Here is a 12,971-nt window from a genome sequence, read left to right as displayed (position 1 = left end):
ATTTAGTTATAATAGAAGCAGACATACACATGAGCATGACTATGGTCCAATAATATTTTATTTACAAAAATAAAGGGGATGTTTTGTTTCACAAGCCAGACCTTACCAACCCTTAGGTTAGATCATGGGGTACCAATTGTCCCAGGTTTCAATATTACACCTGAAAGTTGGGGTACAAATGGAAGGAGAACTAATCTTTATTGCGTGTCCACTATGTACAAGGCATTTCATAGTTATTATTAACAACCTTATAATCACCCTGCCAAGCAAGGCAGGTGATGGATTAAAGAACTGTTGGTACTATTTATAACTGTGCAATATTCACCTTCAACATCATTATCTTCATCTCACAGCCACAGAAACTATGTTTTAGGGGGTTAAAAAACTTGCCCAAAGCTTCATAGGCAGACTGTGTAAGACCTAGATATAGATTTAGGTATGTCTGTGGAGACAAGCTATGTCCACTGACTCCACGAGAAACAAGTAACCCAGCCGACCCCTGCCAGGGGCTGTATTTCTCTTTCTAAAACTAGGAAAGCAAAGCAAAACAAACCATGTCACCGGCCATTAGAAGACTGGAAAAGCAAGAGACTGTGTGCCTGGATGAGTTTTCCAAGAAACACCTTTGACAAATGAAAGAAGCAGCTCAGAGACTATTTTGGTTACGTGTAGAGATCAATATCATGGCAGGTTAGTATTTATTGATGCATAACAAAGCATTAACAAAACTCAGTGGCTTAAATAGTAAGAATTCATTTTTCCTTGCTGTGGTTCTTCTGTTCTTGGCACAGCTCACTGATATGCTTACAGCCACCTGTGAATTAGGCAGCAGTTCTGCTCCTTCTTGTTGTACGCTCTTACATGTTGACGTATTGGGCTCTGAACCAGCCAGGATGGCTTTCGCATGGGCAGTTGACACTTTTGCATGTGGTTTCTTATGTTTCAGCAAGCTAGCTTGGGCTTGTTCTCAAGGAGTTGGTAATACATTGAGATAGAGCAGAGAGAGTGTGTGTGAGAGAGAGGGAAAAAGAGGAAGTAAGAAATGTCTCTTGAGGCAGAGACATAAACTTGAATTTCTTCCTTCAGGAGTTGGGGTCTGTGATAGTTAAGTTTGTGTCAACTTGGCTCAGCAAAGATTCTAGTGGTTTGGCACTTAATGTCTAGTGATCCCAAGTGATCTTATCCAACTCAGTATAATCAACTTAATAGGAATGGCTGTGTGCAAACAATTAGCTATAAAGAGATCAGGGTAAAATGAACCCCCCCCTACTTAAATTACAATCCTGATGCAGTTTCCTTATTGTTATGGACTACTTCAAATATAAATAGAAGCTGAGGAGAGATAGCTTGTTTTTTGCCAGCTTGGGATCCTGCATAGGGTCAAGTACAGTTCTTTGTACTTGAGTCAATGACCAAACATTTTACCTGTCAACCTTGGGAGTCATCCATCAGCAACATGCTATCTGACTTGAACCTTGAGTTCACTGGGCTCTGCAGTCACAAACCCGCCTGCTGACCTTGGAATCATCTGCCTTGGTATCTACTAGCCTGTGGTCTTTTGCTTCATCCTCCTATTTCCTGGTTCATCAGCCATACAAAGCTATGGATAAAAGTAGAGATCAGTATCATGGAGAAGATCAGAGCTGAAGAAGCCTTCAGCTTCACATCTGACCCACAGACTTGAACTGGACTGGGCTTATCTGCTTCTACAGTTGTGTGAGCCAATTTCTTAATATAAATTTCTCTTTCTTTATACATATGTACCAATATCATCCATTTTTTCTTCTCTAGAGAACCCAGCCTAATGCAGGGTTTGTCTACCCACTTCCTGAATTATGGCTGGCAATGTCATTGGCCTAAGTCAAGAGATTGCAGACGTAATGATGAACTAATTTAAGCATAGGCTTCAAGAGGCCATGAGCGCTTCCTAGTCACCATGCCCATAATAACATGCTGGAAGTGAGATGCCACACCAACATTAGTTCTTCTAGAGTGGTTAGCCCATAGCCCACCCACTCCAAACCATACTCACTGCCATCAAGTCAATGCTGACTCATAGCAACCCCCTGTGGTGTTCCCAGACTGTAACTCTTTCCGGGAGAAAGCCCAATCTTTCTCCTGCAGAGCTGCTGGTGGTTATGAACTGCCAACCATGCCTAGCTGAGCCCAACTCAGATTATCAACTCATAGAATACCAAGCTAACGACCACGTTTAAGAATAATGTCTCTATCTTTATCTTTATATCTATATTTTTATTGCACAAAGTTCAAAAAACGCATGCCATACATGTGAAATGACCACTTTTTCTTCTCTATCCTTTTATATTGATGATGAGATAAATAATTGTTCATATTTTAATTAGTTTGGACTTTAAAAAGTTGTAAATATCCGTGGAGAGTTTCTTGCATGTTTGTGCCTGCTTTAAATTGAACAAGAAACTTCAGAGATATGCCGGGAAGTCTTAAAGACATACGTTTACTGGCAAGAAATGCATAGTCCAGTGGGAAAGGCAGTTCTCTGTGACAATGCCATGTGGTCTACACTGGCTGCCCAGAGACGTTGAGGGTGACTTTCTCGATCTGATTCCTGTAAATGATGAGTGCAAAGGTTCCAAGAAACTTAATGAGCTTTAAGTATAGTACATTAGTGTGTGGTGCTTTCCCCAAGCTCTTGCTTTTTATGATCTCCTATTTCCCCCTTTATTCCATTCTTTTGTTTAGTAGTTGTATCTTTCAGTTATTAGTTTCTAGGTTATCTCAACTGAACAATTGGTAATTGCTTTGTAATTGATAATATCTGATCATTGTCCTCTTAGTGCTCTTTTTGCTTTCCATCATCTGGTTAGCATGTTCTTTTGATGCAATCTTCTCTGAAAATACTTTATGCGGCTGATTCTTCTTGACTGATTTTGAGCAATTCAGTTTTAAGGGCAATGACTCTGAGACTTTCCGTATAACCTAGTGTGTAATTTTAAAGAAGAGGTGAGTAGGGGGAATAGCAACAACCACCAAAAAACACACTCACTGTCACTGAATTGATTCCAACTCATAGTGACCCTACCAGAATGAGACAAATTGCCCCTGTGGGATTGCCAAGGCTGTAGATCTTTACTGAAAATCACATCTGAATTTGAGCGGCTGATCTTGTAGTTAGCAACCCAACACATAGGTCACTACATCACCCAGACTTTTTGTAGGGAGAATCCAGAAACCAAACTCAACTGATGGAGTCAATGACGGCTAGTAGCAACCGTATAGGACAGGGTAGACATGTCTCAGTGAGTTTCTGAGATTGTAACTCTTTACAGATGTAGAAAGCCCCATCTTTCTCTCTTGGAACAACTGAGGATTTTGACCTGTTGACTGTGCAGTTAGCAGCCCAATGCATAACCACTATGCCATCAGGACTTCTCATAGGGAGAAAAGGAGACTTAAAATCATGGAAAGCAGGACACCACTGCAAGTTTATTGTAGGCTGGATTGTAGAGAATCTCAACTACCTTTCAGGGCATAAGAAGTAAGAGAGCATCAAAAGGAATCATATAAGAAGTAAGAAAGCATCAAGAGAAATCAGGAAGAATGGGAGAAAAATGTCAGAAAAAAATCTAAATCATAAAAGGAAAAAAAATGACCAGGCTTACTGGCTAGAAAGACAGGTGGGACCCTAAAGACTATGGCTCTTAGTCTCTTCGAAGGCCCTTGACTTGTGGAAATGAACTCATCCCCGGGCTCAATTTTCAGGAAATAATAGACAAATGATGGGAAGAGGACTGTATTTGTACCCATTTCAAAAAGAAGTGACCCAACAGAACTCTCAGATCATAGTACAGCAGTCAAATGCCTTGGCATAATCAGTAAACACAAGTAAACATCTTTCTCTGCTTTGAGCCAAGGTCCATCTGACATCAGCAATGACATAGTACAATACTATAGTACAATATCATTGACATCACAGGCAAGTAAAATTTTGCTGAAGATCATCCAACAAGAGCTGCAGCAGTACATTGACAGGGAGATGCCAAAGTTTCAGGCTGGATTCAGAAGAGAATGTCAAACAAGGGCTATTGGGCCCTAGTCCCAGCATCCCATTCCAGGGAAGGCTCTGACTCGCGACACTAGACTGGTGTTAAAGCAGCACTTCACTAAAGGACAGAGTTGGGGAATTTTTTGCCTCTTCCTCTTTTTCTTTCCCCTTCTTCTTGTAAACCCCACCCCCACCTCCACCCCTACATTTTGACTTGATAGACAGCTAGTATAGACAGAGGAGAAGACATCCTTGGTGCCCAGACCCTCTGGTGACAACCATTGAACTGCTGCAGGATGGAGGGATTGAGTAAAAAGCCTACTTACAGTGATTTCTGTGACCATAAATCTTTTTAATTTTTTGATCACTTTATTGAGGGCTCTTACAATTCTGATTACAATCCATACATCAATCATATCAAGCATATTGGTACATATGTTATGTTGCCATCATTCGTTTCTAGATGATTACTTTCTATTGAGCCCTTGGTATCAACTTCTCTTTTCCCCCCTCCCCCATACTCTGTGACCCCTTGGTAGATTATAAATTATATTTATTTTTCTATCTCTCACCGATCACTGTCTCCCTTCCTCCATGGTTTCCATTGTTCTTCCCCCAGGAAGGGTGTTTGTGTGCCGATAAATCTTTATGAGAACAGTTAGCTTCATCTTTGTCCCTTGGAGTTGTTGGTGTCTTGGACCACCAAATCACTTTACAGTTACTAGCCCAACACATAACAAGCCAGCCTGACCAGGGCTTACTTTATTCCCTAATAGATAACCACAGATCTCCCTCCCTCCCTTCTCATTTTCTGTCATTTCTTCTCTGTAAACATTGTATTTCCCTATCCCATTGACTTTGAGCTTGGGCATGTGACTTCATGTGTTAGACAGGGTTCTCTAGAGAAATAAAACCAGGACACTTATGATTTTATACATCTAGCTAGATATATATATAGCACAAAGGAATATAACAGGTAATTAGTCCACACAGCAGTACTGTTTCAACTCACTTCTGTGAAATAGTATACTGGCAGTCCTTCAACTTAGGAGGGCTGCTGGGTCCAACGTCAAGTAAGTAGACAGCTGAGTCTCCTGTAGAGCAATACAGGCAGTCCAGCCACAGGCAGCAATCAGCAGGGCTGGTCACTAACAGTCAGCCAGATGACAGAACCTGACAGTCCCCAGCTCAAGCAATGTATACACCAGCAGTGTGGGAAAGCAGGTCTCAAAGGAACCTCAAGCTTTAATGACACGGTCCATGGATTGGGTGTCCCACAGGTAGTGTAGCTTGGAAGTTGAAGCAGAGAACTAGCTAAAACTAGTCTGATCACCAGAGAGCAAGAGACAGAAAGGGGAGGCTTGCTGAGCCATTTATCTCTTTGCCCTTTAATCAAACTGTGACCTTATTAATCCCACATGTTATTACTAGCCAGCTTGGCACAATAAACCTACCTATCCCACTTAATTTGGTAGATGATACTTGGTAGAAAGAACAGAAATAGTGTGCAAGTCCTCTGTTAAGGCTTTTAAGACCTGTGTGTGTTATTCACCACTTATGCTTCACCCTCCTTCTGGACAAAGACGTGCCCTAAATAACCACCGGCCGAAGAATTAGAAAGCACAGAGATCAGACCGAAATACGTCCCACTGCCAAGCTCAGATGGGCCACAGCCTACATGAAAGCCTGTGACAATGAAATGCTTCTGTTTGAAGCTACTTATATTAGGGGTCGTTCATCATCAGCATTATAGTGGCACCCCCCAAACTCTCCCCTCCCTCACTGCTTCTCCTCCCTTTGCTTCCTTCGTTCCTTCTGTTCTTTTAGTCATTCTTTCTTTCCTATCCTGTGTAACTTCTGGCTTCTCTCATACAAAATAAGCTGCACAGAAATACCACAAAGAAAAGTTTTGACTTCTACCCATCGTGATTAATGTGGCCTTGACACGGTAGGCATTTAATCAGTAGGTTTTGAAGTGACTAATAAACATTCCAAAGAGACATCTCTGAGGTACATTTCATAGTTTCGAGACACTGCTGTGTGGGGGAGAAAGGCACCGGGGGGAGCGGGGACAAGTATGACACCTAGATTGTTGGTTAAATTCAGGCTACTAATGACAAAGCTCCCAACCACGTGGGGAATATTCTATGGGTATGTTTTGAAAAGAAAACATGTCATTGATTTTGGGCCATAGGAATCCAAAACTTGTAGAATACTTAGATCCACTGAACTGGGTAAAAACAAGGCCTCGGCCGAAGGGAAGAGGAGAGGGCTGAAAAGAATAACCCAGAGTCTTTATCTTCATTGTTACAGATAGACCACGTCTATGCCAATATTTATGATTTGGCAGTCCGTGATAATATATTTAAAAAGAGTATTATACTCATAGTTAAAGATACCCTTATGTATAAATTAATCTTTTATAGATGTTAATGGAGATGATTTTCATTCTAGCATATAATAAGTGAGTACTATTCAAAAAGTCAGAAAAGATAAGATTTTATACATCTTAGAGGTTTCATTGTTTTAAAATCATACTGCTTTGTGGCTACTTGCAGAATTTGTTTATGCCACAATTCCTGACATTTAGTATTATAGAAAAGCAAAGACTTTTTCTATTTGTTTTTTTTTTTGGCTTATGTCTATTTTTTGATTCTTTTGAGAACCTGAAGTTTAAAACCAAGCAAATAGAGTGGGATTACTAGATTTCTGGCTTTATTGTCAAGTAAATTTTACCAGATGATAGCTATCATGATAGCTATTCTAAAAAGAAATAAGCATACATGTTCTATTTCAATGTAGACTTGAATGGTGGGGAAGGGAAAATTTCTCTCTATCTTTAGGGCTAGAGAAAAATAAGTAAAACATTTATTGACAAGCTTAATTTTATTATACTGTGTCACGGAGTCTTTGTTATTTTTCACTAAAAATTTCTAATAAATTGGTTAAGGAAAAGAACCACCTGACAGGTACAAGAAACTAGTCCATAGTCTATATCAACAGAAGGCTTTTAAAAATTGTGAAAGTGGTTGATTTTTAAAGTACACTAAACACTTCTTTGAAATATATTTTATATGAACAATTTAGTTACAAAGTCCCAATTCTACAAATACGTATTGCCTACTTACCAGACAGTGCAAGAAACAAAAGAAGAAAGGACATCAGACAGCCTTTACTTAAAATGATGTAAGCAAGCCACTACGACACAAGGTATGGTATGGATACATCAGAAGTACCATACGTAGATTATCTTCATTAATGTTGAATTCACCCAGAAATACTGAAAATAAGTGTTGGTTTTCAGAAAAGGAAGGAGGAATATAAAGAGTAACATTGGAGCTCGAGGCACAGACTATAGAGACAGATTTCATAGGCTGCAAATTTGGTGTTTTTGTCTAAGTAGAGTCAATCCTCCTTATTCGTGGACTTTGCACTCCCAAATTTGCCTCCTCTCCGAAAGGTTCCTTGTGGCATGTTAGTGAGTCATCTCAGGAAAGCAGAGATGTGCAGAGCAGCGAGAGACTCCCAGGTGAGGTCAACACAAGGCTGGTTTAGTATTTGCAGCTTTACAGAATATATCTACTAGAAATAATGAGAATTGACAATAAATTATGCTAGCCATTGTAACAAAGGTCCTTAAAACCCCAGTGACTTACCACAATGTGACTTAAATACATTGTACTGTTCAATGGGATTGGAGCCTCTGGTGAGCATTTCTGCTCTGAGCTGAGACTCTGAGGTCCAGCTTCCTTTCAAAGTGAGGCTCTTTCTTCTCAGGGACACTCACTTCTCTTTTGAAATAGAGAAAAAGACAGAGAGATAGAGAGGTAGAGAAGTCGAACTAGAGCTAGCTAGCTAGACATGGAGAGAACAGAAACCTTGAAGCGTATTGGAGCAGCCAAGTCAACAAAATGATCAATGGAATTCTGCCTAGACCTGGTGGCCAGAATCAGTCATGTGGCCCACTTTGAAGGAGGCACATTTGGAAGTGAAATCCTCCTGTGTCCCGGGAAGAACAATAAAACTGTTTAGGGAGTGTAGTTCGTCTTTGCCATACCCGAGGTCTTATTACTTGTTAGCTTGTGTTATAAAACTTTATCACTTTGTCTCCTCATTTTCAAATGGGATCAGAATTGCACTGAATTTAGAGAATGCTATATGATCCATCCACTCATTATATGGAACTGGAGAGGCTCAGCTTAATCTATAGTCAATGTGAAGGCTTTCACCTTTCATCTGTTTCCTGTACTGAAAGCGCCAGTAATTGCAGGGCTCTGTTTCCCAACTCAATGTATTAATTTCTTTATGGCTTTTAAAAATGTCTATTTTCACATAAAGGGTGATCCAAATGTGGTATTGTTAAACACTTTCACTTACTCTGAGGAAACATCTATTTGGTTTGCCATGTTTTATTGCTACTAATAATGAAAGTTGATCACATTAGTATTTGTTTCAGTTAAAAATGAGTAAGAAACCATTATGTATGTTTTGGGGGCCTCTAAGGTTAGTCTAAATGAATAAACAAACAAACTTGTTGGTTGAAATATACATCAAAGAAACCTGCAACAAGAAAGCTAAATTATGATACCTGAGTAAATAAACAGACATTTGAAGAAAATCGTAGCATATATGGAGCATAGATATGCTTATTGAGAAATAATTCATGCCATACAATTCATTCATTTAAATATATTTTTAAAAGTCATACTAAGATCACCACTATCAATTTCAGAACAGTTTCTTCTTTCTTGTACTCATTGTTATTAGCTCCCCACTTCCCTCAATCTCCTTGCTAATACCCCCAAGAAATCATAAATCCAGTTATTATCTGTATAGATTTACCTATCCTCTGACTCGTACACAAGAAAACATAACAAAAACAAAACAAAAAAGCAACAACACAAAATACACCAGAGAAAAACTTCAACCAAAAAGAAAGCAGAAAAATATTAAAAAGCAGAACAAATTAAAAATGTGTCAGTTGTAAGTCATTACATTTTAACCTAGCTACAATGACCATAATGCACTACAATGCTCTCCGACCGCGAAGCTATCCACATCCCTGGTGTATGGTCAGAGGGAATTCACCAAAGGTTTAATTCATGTGGGGATCCTGCAAATGATTTTAGCCTTTTACTGTCATCCATATCCTTCTGAAAACTGGGTACTCAGAATTTTAATTCTAATACTCTCTTCCAGACTTGCACTTTATGATTTACAATCCATAGATTACAGGCTGGTGTCCTTCTTTCATGTGGTCATAGCTGACACCTCACCTGGATGGCTACTTATTTTCTGACAACCCTTGAAGACCCCAGACACTCTTCTTTCTGATAGTCAGGCACCATCTGCTTTATTCACGACACTTTCTATAGCACCCGTATCTTCAGTTATCTCTTCATGATAACAGATATTGAGTAGGTACAAAATAAAGTAAGTAAAAAAATAATTGTTCTTAGATTGGGGTTAGAATTAAGTGTAAGTGGGAGCCAAAATGCCATTCCTATATTGATGGTTTTTATATGTCTTTAGTTCACTTTATAGACACCATTATCCTTTTATTAGGGAACATTATAAATCATCCTCATGGGGTATATGGTGATTTGCCCAATGGTATAGAATTTAAAACACTTTTGAGAAAAGGAAACTATATATGTGTAGGCCAGTATTTTATGCCAAAATGCATGGAGTGTTGATTTGTAAATACTAAAACTTAATTGAATGTACACTATTTACACAAATAGTGAGAGTTGAAGATAAGGCAAACAATTTTATAACACTCATTCACAAAGGCAGAACTATACCTGTTTGACTAAGACATGCCATAATAAAGCAGAGTAGGAAAATAGCAAATATATAATAGTCTTAAGTTGCCATTTATCGGGCCCCCTCAAAGCAAGAGATATGATCCAAAGTACAATCATGTCCAAATCCATAACCTTGAGAGAGTTCTCAACTGCTTCTTCTCACACTAGGGCATGTGGCCTTCCTTTAATATGCTACACATGTGTTTAAGGTAAAGCCCAGTTCACTTAGTAGCATTTCCAAATTGTATTCTTCTGGTGTAGCTCATGAGGGATGTTGCATCCTCTACAGGACAGAGTCTAAAGTCTGAATTGTCTATAGCACTTGCACTGGGTCACTAAGAGCTGGATAGAAACTAGGTCAACAATATCCAATTAGGGTACACTTTTGACTTACTCTCTGTCCATGTAAGTGAGGTGTCAATTAAGCCCACAAGGCAGAAGCGCACCAGCCTGAGTGATCCAAGAATTGTGAATAATAAAATCCAAATCCAAAGGAGGGAATGGTATCAGAGTTTAAATTCACAGGACCCAGTTTGCAGAAGGGTTATGTGTGACAGTGGAAGCCCAAAATCCATTTGCAAGGTCTCTAAATCAATTAAGCCTCCAGTGAAACCTCTCTGACTATAGCCCAGGGATGTGAATAACCTTGCTATCAGAAAAAACACTGTAGTCAATATTAGCAGATGTAGTTATGTTCAAAAGTAACATCTTGTAATTTCATCTCCTTTTTGACCCATTTTAAAGTTGTTTCAGTTTTTAATATTTTCTGCTTTCTTTTTGAGTGGGGTTTCTCTCTGTTTTGTTTGTGTTTTGTATGATTTTCTGTATATGAAACCCAGGACAGGTAAGTATCTAGAGACAGTAAGTGGATTAATAATTAGCCAGGGGCATGGAAGAGGAGGTGGGGAGGGGAGAGATGAGGAACTAACAGCAAGGAATATGAGGGGGAAAAGTAGTTTGTGCTTTTTAAGGAGTCTTTGGTTGATGTTAGTTCCCTTTCAACATGAAGTTGGAATTAGTATTATTTGTCCTTTCTTTAAAAAACGAAGCTGGGATTTGGATCAGAATTGCATGGTACTTATAGATTATTTTGCTGCTGTGAACTTTGGAAATTTTGATTATTGTGAACTCTATATTGACTTCTTTGCAAATTCATTCTTCCTAACCACGAACATTCGTAGGTCTCTCTGGGCTTCTTTTAATGGTTTTATTTGTCCAGGTCTTTGATTTCTTTGGTTAGGTTTATTTTTGTTTATTTTCATCTTTTTGTGGCTTTTGAAAAGGGTCTTATTCTCTTGATGTCTGTTTTGGCTCTCTTCACTGTTGTAACCTGCTCCTTCTCCAAGTTCCTCAGTTGTTTTCAACAATCTTTTTATGGATTTTTTTTTTTTGGATTTTCTACATATAAAATAATACCATCTACAAATAGTGTGATTTCACTTCTCTATTGCCCAATTGTATTCCCTTGATATCCTTTTTTTTTTAAACTCTAATGGTTTTGGATAAGACTTCTAGCATGATAATGAATAGGAGAGGGATGGGACATCCTTACCTGGACCTGTTCTCAGAGAAATGAGTTCAATTTTTTCTTCTTAGTGTGATAGGTTTTCAAATATGGCCTTTATTATGACGAGAGATTTCTTTTCTATTCCTATTTTGTTGAGTGTTTTTATCAGAAATGTGTGTTGGATGCTGTCAAATGCCTTTTCTGAATCTATTTACATGATCCTGTGATTCTTATTCTTTGTCTTGTTTAAATTTTCCATTGTTTTTCTATTTTCCAGGTCATTTTATTTCTGCTCCAATTTTTATGAGTTCTTTTATCTTATTATTGGAGGGTTTATGTTGTTGCCCTCGCTGGTGGCCCCACTTCTAATTCAGTTTCACAAGTACTGCATATAATTTATCATTAATAATGCTAAGCACAGCCATAGAACTGGATATGTGTAACCTCAAAGGCTTGCCTATTTTGTGGAGAATAAAGAGCAGGTTCAAGGTTTACAATTTATTTGACTTGAACTCCCTATCACAAATCTGAGAATTATATTGTTAATACATTATACCCTACTTGAAAACTCTGTGACTAAAATATACCATCAGAAAAGGTATCATAATTAACAAATCCACAAATTTCCCAGGTGTGATAGTGGAAATAGCTCCTATGACCCTGTGTGCATCCACCTCTTCACTAGGAAACTAGATATTTTTGGCTACCTTCCTTAATTCACCCCACTGAGGAATAAGGGATAGAGAGAATATAAGCAGACAGGTCTGGAGGGAACTCACAGATGCACACTGGAAGCACTTAGTGCAGCAGGATGCCTTGAGAAGTGATTTTAACAGCCTAGGATAATTTTAAATCTTATATCAGCAGGTACTGGGCCTCAACTCCAAAGTCAGCAAACCCATGACCCCTTTCTCTCTCCTCCCTAAAGCAAATTAAGATATTAATTCATAAAAAATAGAGGTATTGGCCTCTGTACATAAATTTATCTGGCAATACATTAAGGTAGTGGATGGACTTTGGGGCCTGCTCAAGCCCTCCCTCAATGCAAGAACATTTTGTTCTAACAACCTGCCATTCTATGATGCTCACCCTCCTGACATGATCACTGAAGACAAAATGGGTACACAAGCAAAGGTGGTGAAGAAAGCTGATGGTGCCCAGCTATCAAAAGATATAGTGTCTGGGGTCTTAAAGGCTTGATGTTAAACAAGCGCCATCTAGCAGAGAAGCAACACACCAGACTGTGCGATCATGAGGTGTAGATGGGATCAGATAACACTCATCAAAAGACTCAAAACAAACAAAAAAAAACAGATTGTTGAGAATGAGGGGGCCGGAGCAGAGACCCAAAACCCATCTGTAGGCAATGGGACACCCCCTCACAGAAGGGCCACAAGAAAGGTATGAGTCAACCAGGGTGCAGTCTAGCTCCGATGAAACACACAATATTCCTCTGGTTCCTTAAGGCTTCCCCAACTATCATGAACCCAGTCTCGTCTTTCACTTAGAGCTACACCAGAGCATGTACACTGGTACAGATAAGAGCTCAGGACACATGGAATTCAGGTCAGATTAATGCCTCAGAAATAGAAATGAGAATAGAGATACCAGGAAGATTAGGGGAAGGTGGGGG

This window comes from Echinops telfairi, unplaced genomic scaffold (assembly GCF_000313985.2).
Source record: "Echinops telfairi isolate 266 unplaced genomic scaffold, ASM31398v2 ScPeMD7_5592;HRSCAF=6446, whole genome shotgun sequence".
In the NCBI taxonomy this organism is placed as follows: domain Eukaryota; kingdom Metazoa; phylum Chordata; class Mammalia; order Afrosoricida; family Tenrecidae; genus Echinops; species Echinops telfairi.
Note: the sequence above shows the minus strand (reverse complement) of the source record.